Raw genomic sequence first — 21,258 nt, 5'->3', positions numbered from 1 at the left:
GCCAAGTGATAAACCAGAGAAGTAAATGCCCTGCACTCAAAGAATACTGCAATTTCTAGATCAAGTCTTGGAATCAACATCCAAATTCAACCGATAATCTCATTCAAGATTCAGTGCTTGCTGTTATACCACAACTGTTACTGTTGTTACACGCTACAGGCCAAGAAGCCCCAGAGCTTACCAGGGCCATATTTGAATCCACACTACCCCTTGAAAAAGCCGACAGCAGAAGCACTCATTGTGCTTTTTCTCCCAAATAGTATATGAAAAAGCCTCTGATCTAGTACAAATATGCCAGAATGTTTCTTCACTCTCTTATTACCTTACACTTTTAGGAAAAGAGTCTCTTCTAATAGGAATAAACCAATGGAAGAATACAGAAGAGTATGAGATCCACCAGACAAAAGCTGCAACAAGGGAAATGCCAATTAGATATTGTGAAAGACATTTTCTAAAGAAGGGTGGTCAGACACTGGAACAGTTTGCACAGAGAAGTTGTGGGAGCTCCATCCCTGGAGATATTTAGAATTCATCTGGCTTTAACCCTGAACATAATCTCACTTCCAAGCTGGTCCTGCTTTCATCAGGGGATTGGAGCAGATGACCTCCAGAGGTCTCTTCGTACCTAAATTACTCCAATTCTCACTTGCGCTTAACAGAAGCAAAAGCCTCTGACATTGTACATTATGAATGGCCACTCTAACATTCACTGAGTGAAGGATTTCCCTTCCCAGATCTTCTCCTGGTTAGTATCAGCAATAATTAAATACAAAGCAGGAGCTCATTCCAGAACTATCCCTAGAAAACATTCATGATTTTCTAAAACAGTCTTCTAAACAGAAGCTGCAGACTCGGGCTGTGACTGAACTTAAAAAAAAAACAAAAAAACCAAAAAAAACAAACCAACCAAACCAAAACAACCCCCCAAAAAACAAACAAAAAAACCCCAAAACCCCCACAATTTACAGAATTTGGAGTCTTCCAGAAAACTAGCAGAAATATAACATGTTGCTCTTGTCTTCTCTTAAAAAGACATGGTATCTGCTGCAGATATTAAGGTCAAACAAACAGCACCTTGGTCCTGAGTCACACCTTCAGATCTAGACCAATTCCCCTGTTGCCCTGCAACCACCTCAAGGGCCACTAAGTGCAGAGTTAACTTATGGAGCCTTCACACTATTGTTTGAAGCACTACAAATAAGAATCAGTCCAAGATTTTAGTCACAAAATCAATTCTCCTCCCCTCCCCATTCCTCAGCTGAAGGCTGGCACTCAATGAATCAGACCAAAGGGAGAATAGAGTTTCCAGCACCTGCTTCAGCTTTTAAGTGTCCAATTGAAACTGCTGTGATCTGGCAGCAGGCAGTCTGAAGATGTCATTTTCCTGCTCTGTGAAGGACTGAATCACAGCACAAAAAGAATCCAAATAGAAAAATGAGTGAAAAGAGCAGCAGTGGGCAAAGGAAGCCACAACATAACTTAATATGGCCAAAGAGAAAGAGCAGCTGAAGACAGCATGCTACAAACTGCCATGTCCCCTCTACAACTGAGCATCTTATTCACCCTCTGCCTTATGACGATTACTATGGGCAGTGCTGAGTATGCATTATTTTCCAGATTTGTGACAACACCCTTTCAAAGAATGGTGCAAAACATGATTCAACACTGTTGTGTTACTTGGAATCACTTTATTATATACTACAGTTGTTTACCACAGTAACATTAGGATTTTAAATCTAGAAATATAAAATACATTCCTTCTTGAGAGGAAAATCAGCAGGTTCATTTTACAGCAGCATGCTGATGGGAAAGCTTCCTTCTTTTACATAAGGACCGGTAACACTGGTAACTCAAAAATATAATTCAAGACTTTCATGCTTTTCTCATGCAGAGAAATAAAGTCAAACACATTTATTCTTCATTATAATAGCTCTCTAAACAAGTGATTGCAAAATTGAAACAAGAATATACCTGCAAGCAGATTCCTTCCAGAAACAGGAAAGAAACCCTCACTATTAGCACAACAGTCTGCTTCAAGACCAAAAAAAAGGCACACCCTTCAGCCCTGCTCAACACAGAGCATCTGTACCATTTCCCTTAAGAATGTAATTTAAGCCTAGGAGTTAGAATGGCAAAACTCCGAAGACAAACGCAGCTTTACTGGGGTAAGAGCCTTCACAACAGTATGGCAGTGCTCACAGTGGGTAGGCTGCACTCAGACTACTATCAACAGTTTAACTTCAGTTCAGATTTGCCACTAGCACAAGGAAAAAAATGGAAAGGTGCAGGGACTGTATAAGAAGTTTGCAAAAATACAAATGTCTCAGTGGTTTTAAAGAAATTACTGAGAAAATCTGACATCCATCACACCAACACCTAACCTTACTTAATCTTATTCCCTTCACCAGTACAACCATTGAGATCTAATTCTTCTTCCAGCTCTCAAGTCTTCCTTGGCTACAGACATTGCCCCCTGAAATCTCCAAAAATGCTGGAAAGGCAGAAAGCAGAGTGTAGATAGGGTTAACCCACAGCTGGGAGAAAGTTTCCCTGGAAAATTGGAACACATGCTGTGGCTGTGACTAAATTTCACACTGGTTCTGTTGAGTACAAACATCCACAACTGTGTGCATTTGAGAGAGTCAGAGAAAAAGACATGCTCCTTACATATTAGCTTCACCTGCTAGGTTCCTTCAAATGGATAATGACATGCTCTAGGGAACAGCAGAACCCTTCAGATTGACTTCACATTTCAAGCAGAGATGAGGTGCCAAGGGGGAAGGGGGGAATAATAAATGGAAGGAAGTAGTTCTTCCCTTCCCCGCTCCCACATTTTTTGGAACATACTGAAAAGTCAAGCCTATGGTCTGGCAGAGTTGGCTTCGCTGCTTAAGACTAGACGTGTCAGCACAGAAGTCACCTGAGCTGACACTGAAGACATCTGTGCCATCCGAGTACATAAAAAGAGGAATTGTACAGAGTGAACAGGGAAGAGTATGTCCGCATGCACATGCGCACATGGATTTTTAAAGGTCAACTGATTGTGTTTTAAATGAACGGGCAGCACTCAGCTGGTCAGAGATAACTACACAGTGGAGATTGAGAATTACCAAGATCAACTAGCACAGAACCACAGAAAGGTTCAGAATGGAAGAGGTCTCTGGAGGTCACCTACTCCAACCTCCTGCTCATGCAAAGGACAGCTCTGGAGTTGTATTGGGTTGCTCAAGGCCTTGTTCAGTCAAACTTTAAAAGCCTCCATGGATGGAGATTCCACTCCCTCTTCCCATTGTCCCACTATTTAACTCTCTCTAGAAAGAATTTCCCCCTATGCCCAACTGGAATTTCTCCTGTTAAAAATTCATGACTATGGATCTCTCAGCCTCTCTGAGAAGAGGTGGCTCTGTTTTTTCTGTCATTCTCCTTTAGGTAGTGGAAGACTGCAGTTAGGTCCCCCTCAGCCTTTTCCAGGCTAAATAAACCTATATATTTTTAGAAGATTACAGCCACAGGGGTATGTGATAAAGAAAGTGTTTGAAAGCAGTGGACTGCAAAAGGAACAAGCAAAACAGATCGCAATCCTCTGGAGTCAACAGTAAAAAGAATACAAGATTTCATGATGAGGATGATTCCCACAGAAGTTTTAATTGGTTAAGCACACTACAGTTAGAAAGCCACTTCATAAGCATCAGAAGTGATAGGCTATGATCTATTCTGCTTGTTCATAAAGAAAGATTGGGGCGTGGGGGGCAGAAATGGCATACTGTTTTCATCCGCATTGGTATGAAGACTAGAAAATCTAGAACTGTTCTACTAGAGAGCCAGATCAGTGTTTTAGGGAATACTTCAATGTCTGGAGAAAGTCTGGTAGACTGCATGGACAAAATCAACAACATTTGTATCTGTACTGGGGATTTTTATTCTAACCGAAGGCTGTTCTGTTACACAATGGCAGGAAAGCATTTAAAATAAGGAAAAAGGAAAAAAATAAAAGATATATTTTCACTAAAAAGAGAGATCTCAAGAGGGCTTATCAATGCCAGAAGACAGGCAGAGGAGCTAGCATTTATACTTACCTTCCCTATAATCAGTAAATAACAGTAGATTAAATATACAATAACACTTTCTTCTCCTCAAAGCATTTTTCATCAAACTACACAGGGAGAAGTGGAAAGCTGGCAGACAAAATAGCTAAAGTAGAAGCAGACATATGATTACTGTCATCTCCAGGATGCCCAACCCTGTGCCAGGTAGGGACAGAGAACTTCTGCTCTGCCCTTTTCAAAAGGGGATTATTACGTATCCACATTTAAAAAGAAGCCAGGTGGGGAAGACCTTGGTTAACCGTAACAATCTTTATCTGTTTTATTGCCTCAATTTCCCAAAAGCCCACAAAGTCCTATTCATGCATGTAAGGACCATTTTCTATCCAAGCCTCCTTGACAGGAGCTGGTAAACGCAGGGTGAGCAGATTAGAGTAAATCACTGCTACAGTTTTCACTACCACTTCATCCCCAAGTCATACCACATGAAAGTACTTTGTGAGTTTCTTTAGCTGAATTGCAATCAGGTTTTCATTTATGTTCTTTTACATATACTGACAGTGACTCGTACTTCCTGTCCCAACTATCTACTGCAGTGCTCACACTAGCAATATATACTCGCACCTAATCTTTGCATTTCAGAAGACTACAGAACAGTAGTTAGCTACAGACCCTAATGCCTTACGTTTCTCTCTATCTCAGAGAGAAGGGCCACCTAGAATCTAGCATTGCTCTGTATTGGATGTTGTTAAAGTATTGGCTAAGAAACTGATACAAAGATTTCTTAAAAAAAATTTTTTTTAATTGTTTCCACACACCATGAAAAAAACCCAAGCCCATTAGAAGACCACTAAGCACCAGTCACAAACTTTACTACAACCAGGACACAGTGAAACAAGTTCAGATTCAGGGGTGTGGGTGGGTAACTTCCAATAATTCAAGCAGAAGGCTTATGAGGAGCAGCTGAGGGAACTGGGGTTGTTCAGCCTGGAGAAAAGAAGGCTGCGGGGAGACCTTATCACCCTCTACAACTACGTGAGAGGAGGATGTGGTGAGGTGGGTGTTGGTCTCTTCTCCCAAGTAGCAAGCAATAGAACAAGGGGAAATGGCTGGAAGTTGTGCCAGGGGAGGTTTAGATTGGATATTAGGAAAAATTACTTCATTGAAAGGGTTATCAGGCACTGGAACAGGCTGCCCAGGGAAGTGGTTGAGTCCCCACCCCTGGAAGTATTTAAAAGTTGGATAGATGTGGTGCTTAGAGACATAGTTTAGTGGTGGACTTAGCAGTGTTAGGTTAATAGTTGGACTTGATGATCTTAAAAGTCCTTGCCAACCTAAATGATTCTACAATTCTATGTTGTTGTGCAGTCCCCATCCCTGGAGATATTCAAAAGCTGCCTGGACACAGTTCTGAGCAACCAGCTCTGGGTGGCCCTGCTTGAGCAGAGGAGTTGGACCTGATAACCTCCAGAGATCCCTTCCAACCTCGGCCATTCTGTGATTCTTACAATTCTACCTTGACAGCCACGTTACTGAAAATGTTTCATAAGGGTTCAGCTCCAAAGAGAATCCTGTGATTACCAGGGGCCTAGCTTTCTGCTCAAGATTTCTATTCTTTAGATTTACAGAGGGCCACTTGAAAAAAATATGATATGTAAGGGGGAGGGGGCAAATTACTTAATAGCGTATCAGACTCTGCAGTCTTTATTCTTTATTCTTGCACTTATATGCATGAATGATGATTGGTGTGGCTGCCTAGCAAGACAGACTGAAGAAGACATTAGAAACTGACCTGTAATTCAAGATGACAATATTTGTTATTAACTATGCCATCTGGGAAAGTGCCTGAAGTGTGTTTGATTTGGGGCGTGGTTCTTTTTAATTCCAGGAATTTCAGGCACCAGAGGTAACTCTTAGAAAGAAGAAGATGGAAGTTAACTTTGAAATTAGCTTTTGTACCACCTTAACAATTTCCTCCTTCAGTAACTAATATCTTGTGGGAAGCAGTCCCTTATAGTTTCCAGTTCTCCTTGAAGGTGTAAGCAGCTGCCTTGCTTATAAAGGAGCCAAGTTCTTCAGACTATTAAAACAAAACAAAAATTGTATTTTTAGTCTTTGCTCAATTCTAAATCCTTTTATTTGGAATGCTATACATTGTTTATTAATTGAATGTACAGGCATTTGTTTACTTTAGGAAGTCATTGGTGGGGAGCATTTAAGAAATATCAGACGCTTACATTTTACTTGTTACTATACAAATTAATGTATGATGACGTCCACCCTAACTGTACTAACAGGCGATCATCAGTCTCTAAGCCATGCTGTTACCCATTGCTTAGTCAATGCTGCATTTCACACACACAAAAAAACCCCAACAACTTCTGCTTCACTGTTACTCTAAATAGTTCCTGTAGCCACGGAACAAACATCAGCATATACAAATCTGCACTATTCGGACAGCACACAGCTAGGACAGAACAAAGCACTTTTCACAGACCAACAGAAATCAGGACTGCAGCCTATTTAAAATAAATTTTTCTGAGTTAAGCAACTATCGCAGAAATAATTTGACTAATGTTTGAACAGCTACCAGGTAAGCTAACAAAAAAACCTCCCTGCCTCCTCGTTATTAGGCTTTTAGAAGTAATAATTGCGTATCTTGCTCTGCTCTACATGAAAATTTTAGTTTGTTTTCAGAGTAGCAATCAACTCAGCGATACAGAGCACATGAGACTTCAGAGGATATGTGGATCCTCCTATACATTCTGGAATTTCACTGTCTTCCAAATGAATCTTTTCCACTGTCCTGTTAGCCACTAAAGAGCTGTAGCAGCACTTGGGAGGGGGCTTGGGATGAGGCTGGGGAGAAGATACCTCAAATTCAGAGAGGAAAAACCAGGAATGTCAGGGATTTATTACTATAACTCAGTAAAATCCAAAATCTAGGTAAAATAAAAAAATAAATTGATTTGATAAATCATTAACAGGACAGCAGTTATTTTTACAATCTTATAACTTTGTATCAGGCAATCTTATTTCAGAACCAGACAATATACGACAAAAAAAACCAAACGTACAAGACTAAAACGTACATTTCAGCAAGCTTCATATTTAGCATACTTTGAATTTCCTTAGCTACAACCAGATTTATTCTATCAGAAATTGTATATGGTCTCTGAAGAACTAGTGCATGACCTTGCATCTCTTACGAGAAGTCACAGCTGTATTCCCACATTGACTGATAAAGACAACTGAACAGGCAAGCAGAGTCCCATCCCCTCTTTGAAACAGGCCAGACATTTTAACTCATCTCTCTGAAAAATTATTTGCTGCCATCGTAATTAGGTATTTCTGGCTTTCTATTACATGTTTCAAAACAAACCAGATCACACTTAAAGTGCCATACAACTTCACACTCTGATCCCAAGTAACAAGAGGTAAGAAAAATACCGTGAGGTCTCAAACATCCCCTTTTAAAGGCTAACGCCCTAGCAACACAGATCTTAGTATGGTCAGAATTGGGTTAGGTCTCAAAGAAGATTCAGTCCAAAACCAAAGTCTTTGCAGGGGGGAAGAAATGTCAGGTACAGAAGTCAAAAGACAAAAAAAAAAAGGTAAGAAGATGCAGTAGCTGTGGAAGCAGAACAGCTGGTTAGAAAAAGTATGGTTAATAAAGCTTGGGAGCAGCAGGAAGGAAAAAAAAAAATCTTGTTGGAAGAACTTACAATTAACATGACCAATATATCAGACTGATACTTGAGCAACAGACCGGCCCCAGAGTTAGCAAGTGGTCAACAGTTATCTGTCCCACTGCACAGAAAGACTAGTCTGTCAAACACCAGTGTGCCACTGAACAGACATCTTCCAAATGCCTGCCTAGGTAAGCTTTTCAACTCGAAATCCAGCTTTCTGTTCTAATTAATATTAAAGAAGTCAGGAGGACAAACTGCAAGCCCTCCTTCCACAGAGATAATCCCTCTTCAGTTCAAATACTCTTTAGATATAGGACTCCACTTCTTTTTCTGAAAATTTAAGTGAAAAATAAAATCTACTAATAAATAATTTCTGAATTCATGTCAGGTACAGCGCAGCAAGCTCTGTTCCTCACACCAGGCTCTGCCTCTCCAGCCTGCAGCTCTGGTTTAACAAATCTGCCCCTTTGCACCATATTCTGGGAAGGATTAATCTGGCCACTACCCAGCTTACTTTCCACCCTGTTAAATGCTACTGGTCCAGCTGTGTTGGGTCCGTATTTTCATCCTTTCTCCGTGAATGAGCTATTGAAAGCATGTCAAAAGAAGCAGTCTCAAGAAAAGCTTCACATTTCGTGTTTTTAACTAAAAAGATTTAAAGTACAAAAACCCCAAATGATAGGAATAAAGAGCTTAAAATCTTTGCACACAGATCTCAATCTTTCCTTGCAGCTTTTGCCTAGCCTCTTCAGCTCATGCCAAGGTTTTTTCTAGGGTAAGCAAGGAATCTGTACTGCTCACAATGCGGCATCCTGCAGCCTGTCAGCTTTAGCAGCGCTGATCAGATCGAACTTAGATCATTTCCTAAACTCTCACAATCTTCTACCTCCAGCATCTAGAAATTGATCAACTTTACCTTTGATCTCTCTTCCCTACCATGTCAAAACCGGCCTGTCACCAGGCTGAGGTCAGGAAGTCATCTCTTCACAGCTATATACACAGACTCTCCTTGCCCAGACCATTGTTTTCTGCTCCGTTTCTTTAAACAACCCTTTCTTAATCAAAACCAGTAAATCACCCATCAAAAACAATCTCACAGAGACCTCTTATCATGCACATAAGGAACGTTGTAACAGGAGCCTCTGTTATTTTGAAATAGCAGGTTGATGCTCGTTAGCTTAGTACTAATTGACTGTCTTCCTATTCCACAGCTCGACTGTTTGCAGGCAGGATGCTAACTGGCACACCGCTTTGGGAGGATCAGAGCAGACAGCTAAGAGGATCTGCTGTCTCCTCACAGTACAGCAAGGAAGGCGAGCAATTTCTGCTGTTGAGTGCAGCACATATAAATGTATCCATGCTTCCCCCAATCTCTTAATTCTATTTTTTAAGCCTCATTTAGGTTGCAGTTACCTCTTGGCACATGATGTGTCCAGCCAAAAAAATCATTACTACTAATCCAAAAAAGGTAAACTCCACTGAACCGTGTGATAAGTATCCCTTGCACTCCTGTTTCTTCCTAGCCTGTCCTGCAATTGTGTCCCAATCTGCCAGCATTAACACAGATACACAGCGGTATTTATTCGATGCCTATTCCACCAAGCTGTATTCACACTAAATCCTCCATGTGTATTTAATAAATCACACTAGTTAGGTGGGCAGGATTAGTTCCAAGTCACCTAATGACTATATCATGAGCTGCAGTATTAAAGGGATTAATATTAATCTTAGCCATTTCAATTCACTGCGAGAGGCCAGTCCCTGCTCCAACAGGAGCCGCAGCAGGCAGCGCAAGAAATTCTAAACAAGAGCATGAAGATTAATGAGGGCTTCCTCATTCTGCCTGTGAGTCTTCTCTACCAGGATACAGGGCAGCGAATCCCCAGCAAAGACAGGCTCATAAATAAACACACAACACCACAAATACTTTGAGCAGCTGAGCCCGGCAGAGAGTTGTTTTCACTCGCTAGCTGCTTCTGCTGTAACCCACACCTCCAAGCACACTCAGGAATCTGAAAGGCTTGCACAGCAGCCGATTTGTTTTCTTTCACATAAAAGCACACGCCGCATTACTCATAATAAATTACTCATTTTAAATGAGTTTGTGGAACTAACAGCTAAAATGAGCTGTGTTCAGAGAGGATGAGAGCAGCAGGGGAATCTGAAAGGGTAACTCATTGCACTGAGGTTAAAAAGGATGTCAGACTCCCAACAGATTTGACCTGCTTTATTCTTGGCAACATCATTACAAGCAGGAGGAGCTCTTAAAAATGGAAAGAAAGCCCCTTCTACAGTGGTAAACTAAAACATAAAAATGGACTGATACAACTAAACAAACTGATTTTCTGATGGGAGTGCAGCATTTCATCATAGTGCCGGCAAAGATCCCAAAGTGAGGATCCTGGCCTCATCTTCATTGACAGGCAAGAATATCAACCATAATCATTAGTACAAAAATTCCAAGTCAGTCTTGGACTACTGCAAATTTAGATATAGTTGAGTGCTGAAAAAGGAGTAGCCTTTTGCAGCTCACAGTTAGTTCAGAGCACCACAGAAGCTACAAGAGTCAGTTAAACAGCTGCCTCCCGGAGACTAGCTGGGAAAAACACTGGATGGAAAAGGGGGAGTTGAGTCAGCAGTATTCCTTGCCTTCACCGAAAAACTCTAGACCCTCAAAAAAAAAGTCAGAGATCAGGTTAAACTGGAGTATAGGCCTGTCACAAGCTATTAAGAGCTAAGGAGGTCCTACAGGTGCTCCAGCAGCCTCAAGAACTCACTGTGGATGATACAGTGCAGAGCTGAACACGGTACGCCTGCTTGGAAACAAGTGGCTCACAACCGACGGAACAGGAAAGGACCACTGCATCCAATATGACAGAGGAAAAGTCTTGAACTTGTGTTACACTAACATGTAAGTGATGTGAGGGAACGGTGCCAGTTTATCCAAGTTTATAAACTAAACGCCAGCAAACAGACTTAAAGTAGAACCACACCACGTGCAGCTGAGCAGATGGGAAGGGATCCATAAAGTGCACTGTCCAACCCTTCCAGAGGCAGAATGGAGCAGAGATGGAGTTGACATTTGCTGTATTTGTAAACAATCTGCTGTTCTTTCCCATGAGAAATATCTGGCAGCAAGGAAGGGCACAGTGCACACTCTTACACCTGTTTGTTTTGTTTGGTTTTGCAGGGTTTTCATTTGTTTGTTTTTAGGGAAAGCACAAAGGAGGAAAATTCAAGATTGAACAAGATGCAATGCACACAAGTTTTATACTCCATTAGCCCTCAGAGATCAATGAACTCAATTCCCAATGCACCTTTTAAAAGGTATGCTGCAGGCCATGCAGATAAAACCATTTCAGATGCTTAAGGAAGGACTTTGCACAGTGGGCCATGCTATTTTGGAATGGATGGAACATTTTACATTCCAAACGCATATTCAGATATAGGCAGACTCTTGAATATATTCTTCAAGATAAGTAACCAGACAGCCAGTATAGCCACATAAATGTTTAACAGTTTTTAACTCGAGTGGCTGATTTAAAAAATGACATATATTGAGTTTGATACTCAAAACTCCACAAAACTGAAATCTCAATCTCATGGTTCAAATATATTATTAAAAAAACCCCACAAAACAAACAAGAGAGTCTGCGAAGTATGAAATATCTATCCCCTGGTCTGAAGGTTTTAAGTTCCTATTAAGCTGTCCTCAAACATCATTACGGTTAGTCTAACAGAAAAGTAACATCTGCCAAACTTCTAAGGCTGCAAGAGGCTAGAGCACTTGACGTGTTTTCATCTATGCACACCCATAATACTGGATGTGCAGACACTAAGGCAGAGAACCAGCCAAAAGAAACAAAGTAGTAAACCCTATACTCTTGTGACCAAACGGGAATCATTAGTCATTAGCTGTCTTTCCACATTTACTCTAGTTCAATCTGAAATACATACTCAAAAACTGTAGTTGCTCACTTAGAAATTCTATTTCTGGGTTCACTTAAACAAAGGAGTCTTCATCAAATCTACTTTTAGAAGATGGGTTTCAGTGAAAGATCACCATCCAGCTTGTAGTTTGCTTTTTGAGCTGTGATAGCCGTAACTCTGGTAACTCAGCTGACACAATGTTGTGAGAAAGAAACTAGTTTCACTTCTGGAAGCGGTTTGTCTTTAGGACCAAAAATAAAATAAAAAAAAAAAAATACATTTACATATTAAACACCCTTTAAGTTACTTGTTTTCTGGGATTTTAGGGTTTGGGGGGATTTCTTTTAAATGCAGAAAGCAAGACATTTAAAAGAGAGCCCTCTACACTCAAACCCCCTTAAACTGTTGAGAACACAATCTGAAACCTTCACCTTATTTTACAAAACCAACAAAAGCAAACTCTGCTTACAGCTTCAGAAGAGGGATAGATGGCACGATATTTTTAGCACTTTGGCAGGGACAAAGACAGTCCCAGTACCAGACATTCTTGTAGTGCTAACAGGCTGCAAAACCCTCATACGAAAGATGCTATTCAGACCTGTGGACACTGTATAAATATAGGCGTATGTGAGAACTATTTCTGTGCACGATAGCAAATTTTTCCTCCCCATGAAGTCCTCTATAGATGAAGCCATTCTGCCTGCTGCTGTGTCCACAGTCCATTCTGCACACAAGGTCAGGCCCATCCAGTGGAGCTGCATCAGTCTCCTGGAATGCTGAAGTCCACATATTTGCCATTCAACATGAAAACTGCTTTTCAAGTTCAATCAGCTATAAATGTTGCTTTGTTTTAATTTTCCACTGAACTTCCTGGAACCTATTATCAGACTGTCAGGGTTGTATATTTAGCAATGGCAACACGGCCTCTTTGCCGCTGCCCCACTGCTCATGTCACCTCCAATAAACAGAAAAACAATCCCCCAGCAAATGACATTTTTTTTGCAGGCTATTTACTGCCAGCATGAGGTAGTGGGTGAAACTGGAAGTGCATGAGGAAGCCTTCATCCACTTTTTTCTTTTTTAATCAAGTGATCCCTAAGGAGAGGGACAAAAGGAAACATTAATTTATCACTTACACATTGTCTCATCTATTGCTTTGAGCTGATATCCACAAGGCTCTTAGACTAAGTGAAAAATGCGTGCAAAGAAAAACTGCCTCAGTGAAAATACTTGCCTCTTACACCTGTGATTGTTTAAATTTCAGCATCCTTTTAAATGGTCATGCATGAAATGACTGCATTTGCATAAATTATTATTCTTATGCAGTATTGCTCAAGTGCTAGAGCTTAAAAAAAAAAAAAAAAAAAACCACCAAGGCATATGACATAGAACGATGAAGTCTGGTTCACCTCCCTGCTGAAAGATGACCTCATAGAGAAGGGTTCTCACTCCTGGTCTTGGAAAATAAATTTAGCAATATCAACTTCTCTCAAAAGAAACAGAGGACATCACCAACTGGGAAAGGAACACACACAAAACTCAAACAGCTAATGGACTGCAGTGTGTTGTTAGCACCCTTTATGACAGATGACAAGTTACATGTGGAACTAAGAAAAATAACAGTAATTCAAAGCGTTTCATATCGAAAAAGAAGTCTGCTTCAAGAGATCAGAAAGTCACCATGTCAAAGTATTGAAAACCCTTGATGCAACTAACTCTAGAGCGTCAACAATTAGTTTAACCTTCCACTTTTCTATTTACAGTAATCTTCACTTGAGGCTTGAAAGCAAATACAACATATCAAAAATCTCTAAAAAACTGGGTACACCAACACCAGAATTAGAATTTTTGCACCCTGAAACATGCCAATTTTTAAATTAGTTCATTAATGGACTCTTCCTGAAATAAATTTTCACCAGCACTGTGAGTACAGATACCTCAAAAATCATACAGCAAGGAAGTGCCACCTGTGCACTGTAAGCACAAACAGCCTCTTTTCCTTCCTCTCCTATTCAGTTGCTCTATGAGACTTCTCCTCATGGATCCTCACTCAGACCAAGGGGCATCCTTGATAATGCACACACAAAATTAAATCTATATGACAAATCGTAAGAAAAAGTGCAATAAAATTGCAACAAAAGAGGACGCTGCAAGAGAAACCCAGCTGTCCAGCCACCCTGAAAACATCACATGTGCAAAGTAGGTGGCAGCTGTAAGACAGTGACCAGCAGAACTTTTCCCTTTTCAGCTGCAAAACCTTTGCAACAAAGAAGGCCAACCAGTAAAGCCTGTAGAGCATTACATTGAAGTCCTTCTCCTAAGGTCCACTTCTAACAGGTACTGTGGCTGCACTAGAGAACTGACAAAAGTAGCCACACACAACAGCTTAGAACAAAATTTGTATGACATTTTAATGCACCAAACCACTAGGCAGCTTCCTGCCACAAACGGCAATAGTTAGAAATGAATTAATGAAACACCATTTTTATTAAAGCTAACAGTTATTTTATATTTACTGACTACTCTTCAGAGACTGGAATATCCTCCCTCTCTTTCCTGTCAAGGCTAGTTATGGACAAATAACCAAAATTTAAAAAGCAATACCAGCAAACTTTACTGACTGAGGTCACTTAAATGAGTAAAACATAATCTATTGAACAAGAAAAAAAAAAAACAAAAAAACCCACCTACACTTAAGAACTGAATAAAGGTGAATTAAGAAGCAAGTCTATTTATGACAGGAACTTTCTTTTTCAGGTCATCTAGGGTTTGTGATAAACATCTCCCTGGAGGACAGCTCTTGTGAGACCCACAAGATGTCAGCTCTGCTATACTTGCTTTACATACTTTTATCTTAAAAGAACAGATAATGACTTACTCTTGCTGATGACAGAGGCTGAGTATTAGGAATAAAAAAAACCCCTAAAACTCAAGCTGAGGAGTGCTGAGGGTGGTATTGCACTAACAGATAAAGAGTGACTCAGTGCTGAGAATGTCTTACAGTCAGGTAACGAGCACCAGAGAGGCCTACGCAGCGCCAATGGCCACCCATCTTCTCAACAGAGAGTTGAACAAGGCAGACTGCTGTCCACTTCTGAAAAGAACCTAGGAATTACTGTAATAAATACGTGGGAGCATGTACCCCACAGACAGAAAAATTAGATGAAACACCCAGTAAACATTAAATTATCATTAAACAGAAACTCCACCGACACAAATACTCATCAACCTAATTTTAAGCAAGTACCCAACTACTTTCAGAATATGGGTAATATAACATAAGCTCCCCAGGACTAGAATTTATGGCTTTACACAGCACCTGGGATGGCCAGGCCTCACTTCTAACTGGGTTCTTCGGATGGTGTAACAAATTAAGTACTAAGAACGTCCATCAAAAACATACACAACATGGTACAGGAAGACCCTTGTAAACATTCAGACCCCGTGCAACCAGATTAGTAAATGGAAATTCTACATGAACTCTGAACAGAATCTCTTTCCACCTTTCAGATAATTTATAGCTTAATGTCAGCTAAACATAGTAACTAATCCCATTTGTCCACTGAAAGTAAATTCTTGGCTGCTCTTCCAACGTCATTGCAGACATTGCTGTCAATCCCCAAACTGTGGCCTGTCCAATCAAAGTGTCAGCGCTTACCTGCTGCTCAACACTTTGGACACATGGACTGTCATATCAGTCAGTGACTGATCAGGCGCAGAAATCAGATAGAGCTTTCTCTTGACAACCAGATATGATTAGAGCCCAAGCTACGCATCAGTCTCTGAAGCCTAATGCATGCCTGCGTTAGTGGAAGGCAGCTTTACTATTTGTGACAAAGCTGCTATCATCTTTGCAAACACTTGGTAAGAACAGGCCAGTGAGAACAGCAATAGCTGCAAAAAACACTCCCCTCCTCCTTTTCTGTGTGTGAGCAAGGTCAAAAACGCTAAACAACCAGTCCAAGGATCAAAAGTCCTCTGCAGACTCACAGAGGAAGTAAAAAACCAAGGAGAAAGAATGACCACCTTGAGTCTGAACTCCCACTACAAAGTCTAAATCCAGAGAAAGAAGAGAGTCATTCTTGAAATAAGACTGGTCTCTCTCCAAACGCACTTTAATTTTTACACCAAGTGCAATATATTAACTAAAAAAGTGATAGCAGAAACAAAACAGTATCATTCACCTTACAGAGGCTACTGAGTAGCTGAGAAAGAATTTTCACTTATACCTGTGGTTTTAGAGGTTCAGAAGGTAGTCCTGAAATTCAAATCTTGCATGTGCATCTCTTTCTTTGTTTTTTGGTTTTTAGCCACCTCTTCCCTGACCTTGGCTGCATATGAATCAATGAATGAAAAGTCATTTAGAATTTATATTTAGAATTTTAGATGTCTCCAGCATCTTATGCTGTGTGCTGGTTTTGTCTTTGCCAGACTCTATACAAGTCACCCAGCATGCTCACCTAGTGGGAAGAAGACATAGCCATCTTGTCAAGACACTGTTCCCTCAGCGAGTCCGCAGCCCCAAGGCAGCACTGCGCAAACGCAAGCAAGGAAGTATTACACTGTGCTATTTCTAGCTCATGCCAATCACTTCAAAACCAGCAACATGGCCCCAATAAAACAGGTCCAGCCATTCCAGTACTAAGTTTATCAGTAATAATGTCAAAGCTCCACAAAACTTTTCTTCCCACCACAAGTGCAAAAAGCCTATGCCAGGATGACCTTAGATTTTTTTTAGCTCATGAGTCAAGTTTGCCCAGTGCTGTCATCTTCTAATACAGAGCACAAACCTGACAGCAGGAAATGACTCCAGAAGCCACAGCTGTTGCAGAGTCCAGTCTTCATCTTCCAGCCATGAGAACTGCTTCGTTTCCTTCTTTGATCAACATGCCCAATGACTAAAAAAGGATGGTGCCCCAAACCCGCTAATAATAAAGAAATTTTCACCATTCACATCTCCACTTCAAAGGCAGAGAAAGCCTATGAAAGAACTGTTACTTCTCTATCCATCGGCTTAGGAGCTCAAGTACTTAGGGTCTTGCTTCTCTAGCACTGTGCACTCACAGAGCTGTACCAACAAATTGCATTCAACAGTCCAAAAGGCTCAGAAAAATTCAGTATGATCCACCACAATATAATACAGCATAATAACGGTTCTTTACAACAGGAATATTTTAGGATAGAAGTGACTGACTGCAAATCCACAATGCCATGAAGACTTGACACTACTGGGAGTAAGAAGATTATTAAAGGCTTTCTAGCAAACATTCCAAAAAAAAGTTACTAAATTCCACTGCCCTCAACTGTCTTCCAGCTCCTTTTGTTGCAAGAAGCAAATTACAACCACAGGGCAAGAGCGGAGTGGAGAAGCACGTATGTCTGAATTTCATTTTAATCTCTTATTCTTAGCTCTCTATTTGGCCAAGTTAAAGTATAAAATGAAAATGAAAAGCAAAAAACTGCCAGTAAGGAAATCCCTTCTCATTTCAATTTACTTCACCGTGCCACATACAAAAAGCTAGCTTTGCAGTTTGACACCAGATTAGATCCACAAGAAACACAGATAAAATACCTCAGGTTGTGTACAACAGCGTTCCTAAGGAACCTGTGAAGGTTAATTCTGTGCTTCAACTCTCCATCCATAAAGCGGCAGGAATGCTTCCTCTCTCCTGCTCTGTGCCACTTGTAATGGAAACATTTGTGCATGCTCAACGCTTCAAAACCAACTGGTCTAACCATACTTGGAGCTTCCGAGAAATACCAAAGTACAAATAAAATTATTAAAATAAATACATTAAAGCTGTAACTCACACTTTGATTTAGTCAATAGAGTTCAAATAGTCACCGGATTCCTGTGAACTATTTTCACTGAAATCACTGTTGAATACTGTTCTGCATCCACTGCAAACCAAGACCTGTGGCTTTGCAGATTCCCAATGAACTATAATCAACAGTTCAAGAACAAATGGGCTCCACTATATTGGAGACTGTTTGCAACTCTGTAACTTAAGGGTTTTTTCCCAGGAGATTAACTCCTTTACTGTATAGGCCCTTCCTCCAAGAGCATTCATGATATTTCAGAGACCTGGCAAAGACTTGGTCAACCCACAGGGTGAAAGCAGAGGAGTTCTGTTCCTGGAAGAATAGCTGTTTTCGTAAGGAAAACGACTGCCTCTCAGCTTAAGTAAGTAAAACAAAAAAGCTAGCAAAAAAACCCAACCCACCCTACTCAGTCCATATGCATTACTTTTATCCAAGTATATCCCCCCATAACAGAAAATAGGCACTGTCAAACTGCTCCCCAATTACTCTTGCTTTCATTAGCCTAGGAAAATCTGCAGATGAACCATGTATGAAAAATAACTAGTCCTAAATGTCAGAGCAATAATACTTAAGGATTCAGAAGCAGAACTGCTTGGATGCATGGGGAAGAAGTAGAAGAATATAGCCATTTCCCAGTTCTAGTTAAATCCTTCTACGTATCCCCCAAGAAGGGGAGGCATTCAGTCCTCTTTGCAAACAAAGTGGACATTAGAGGAAAGCATTAATGTACAATTTGATGACCCACCAATACCTACTCCATCATCTCTTCTCTAAGGGAGAGGAACGGATACAACCTAATGAATAAGAATGAGACATTCATTAGGGTTTTGTTTACACATTATTATTCAATACTAACTTTCAAAATGGACTATGATAAACAGGAGAAAGGTAATCTATACATGGTATTATGCAGAAAAGCTGCTGTGCTTTAAATTCACCTTCTCCCTTAAAACAAATTAACATTTAAAGTATAGATAAATTTTTACCAGGGAGTAATGTGATTGCTTACAGAAGGGGTTCGGGGTGGGGGGAATTACTTGCACACAATACAACAATAGTGCAAAGATAACAGAAAACTGGGTATTTTCATGCATAAATAAACACATTATTGTAGTACACTATGCATGACTTGCATTTGAACATCTAATTTACCAATAATCTTTAAAAACTCAAGGAAGACTGGAAAAAACAACACCTGTAGAATTCTAATTTGGGGGCAAAAGTACATACTCATCTTTACTTCTACATATTGTCCTTCATCTCACACTTTACCCTTCATTTACTTGGTCTGCTTACCAATACACGTTCAATGCTAGAAAACAACTCATCGACGCTACAAGGCTGGAATGAATACTTAATTCTATTGCCTGCAGGCTGCACATAGGCAAACCACCAATTCTGCCTAGCAAAAGAAATGAAATTAGGAAGGTACCCTTAATCAGTACCAGGACTGCTGGCCTCGGCCTCTCCTCTCTCTCCTCCACTTCATAATGCCTATTATCTAACTGAAAAGGAAAACTTTGATCCTAATGGTTTCCGACACCTGATGAGAATAAAGAAACACAAAGGGACCTGGTGATGTGTTATTTAACGCATGACTGTTTTAATAGGGCTGTCTAATTTTTGGAGGCACAGGGCCCATATCCAATGCCCCTCACAGCAACTCATCAGCTATTTGCCACATTCCATTCACCACATCACATGACTGCGTTATTGGCAGTTCCTGAAGGTTAGTTTAATCAACTTTTGTATACTACGATAATTTCCTGTGTTAGAAAAGGTTAATTAGAGGCAGAGCTAAGAACAGAACAATTTGCTATATTGCAATATTATGAAATTTTTACTGTTCACAAAAATCTCAGAACTGAGTTACAACCAGTTACACAATATTCCTGTATTTTTCAACCTGGTATCTCTCGATGTGTTACATGTTGGTGTCTTTAGCCTAATTTTCTCGAATGTGAAATTTAACAGACTGCCAAGGTGATTTTTTTCAGTTCCCATTAATGTAAATACCAATTCACCTAAATATCTCGTTGGTGGGTATATCCAATGTCCTTTACACCAATTTGAAATTTCTGCATAGAAGCCAGCTGCACAGGAAGAGTGATGGTTACCTCCAGTGTTGTAACAGGCCACCTTCGCTGTTGTAACCGTCCACATCTTGGGCTGCAGAAGTTTCAGGTCACTAAAGAACAACTTCTTTATTAAAAGCTACTTTTGCCATTTGTGCCTAGGCTAGCTAGATTCCCCATTCCCAAGTTTGAAAAAAACCATCTTCCATTAAAACCCAAGTCAGCTCAAGACAAACCCCCTACATCTCCATTTTTAATTTATTTAACTGTAAAGAAGCTTACTGACAAATTCTCAGAAATCCATTCTACAGTTGATACCCTACACATTCACACAGGATGTGACACAGAAGCAACCAACCAAATCCTAGCCTTCTATTTAAAACTTAGTCTTAAGTAGGAAACCATAGCTAGTATTTGCCCAGACAAAGCTGGCATGCTACAATTATTTGGGGTTCAAGGGGAAGGCAGCAATAGTAGGTCAGACGAATTTTTACTTGCTATAGTAAGGTAGTAAAATGAGTACTTTTCTGACACAAACTGGTCCCATATTTCAGTCTTTAAACTAGATTTTCCTACAAGGAAAGTAAAGTCCCTCCCCTCACTCCCTCCTCCCCAAGGTGACTCATGTACAAGCTTCAAAAATTTAAATGCCAAATTTTGAACAGGAAACTGCCCTTCTTCTGTATAAAGATAACTCTCCAGGTAGCCAGTTGAGTGCTTCTGCTTACCACCAAGTCTAACTCCATCAAGGTAAAACCCAAATCCCATCACCAAATAATCTGTCTGATAGACTCCATTCTTGCTATTCCAAACACTGACTGCTCAAACAGATATGACCAACCATTCTAAAACTAAGGGATTAAACTAAAAATTGTGAGAGAAGACTCCCAACATGAACAAAGACAAAGAAAGATGAAGCCAGATTTGGTTAGCCTAGAAATTATTAGCTTCCATGAATGCTGAAATTTATTTTTGCTATAACTCACAGCAGATGAAATACAAGTGCCATCCAGAACCAAGAGATGCACTCCTCTGTTAATACAACACAGCAGTCACCTTTCTAATACAGGGAAGTAGTCAACAGTACACATGCTAAGGCTAAAATGTGCTACAGAAGAAGAGAGACCCTCCTTCACCACTGCTTCATCAGCCACAATCAGAATTACTAGCACCCTGATTTATACTACCACCAAAACCCCATGCAGCAGACCAATCGTCAAGCAATTGCCATTCAGCCTCTTGCAAACCCTACTGGTCAAAGTTAATCCAGCAATACAGCAGCTGCAGTTCAGAAGCTGGTTTTGTATCCTATACAATGCTTCTGTCAACACTTCAGAGACCCCAGACCTGATTAATTACACTTGTCTGGGACCCTCCATCCACCCAGCACATTGTTGAAAGCCACTGAAGCAGGACAACAGTTGCACCCTCCTTCACACCAGGCATAAGCCAAACTTGTCATTCCCTGTTTAAAGTGCCATTAACTGGCCAGATTTACAGCTCCTAACCAGCCGCTCCAAGGCAGCTCATTGCAGTGCCCTCTATTAGTCACTACAATTTGCCCCAAGCCACGTGGAAATTTGCAGTCTTTTGCTCCTTCCAGTCCAGGTAACGCAGATAACAACATTTCATCCCAAAAGAATATCTCTTTGCTCTCAGCCACAAGTCACTTCAAAGCCCACACAGGCACCAGAA

At 40.4% G+C, this 21,258-nt stretch overlaps 1 protein-coding gene across 6 annotated transcripts in view; it reads right to left on the bottom strand.

Annotated features, from left to right (window-relative positions):
• Nucleotides 1-21,258, bottom strand: part of GBF1 (golgi brefeldin A resistant guanine nucleotide exchange factor 1) — a 107,825-nt gene that overhangs the window by 59,389 nt on the left and 27,178 nt on the right. The gene's annotated exons all lie outside the window — the stretch shown is intronic.

The sequence above is a fragment of the Egretta garzetta genome, unplaced genomic scaffold (genome assembly GCF_000687185.1).
Source record: "Egretta garzetta isolate BGI_Z169 unplaced genomic scaffold, ASM68718v1 scaffold56, whole genome shotgun sequence".
In the NCBI taxonomy this organism is placed as follows: Eukaryota; Metazoa; Chordata; class Aves; order Pelecaniformes; family Ardeidae; genus Egretta; species Egretta garzetta.
Note: the sequence above shows the minus strand (reverse complement) of the source record. Positions and strands in the feature narration are given on the sequence as shown.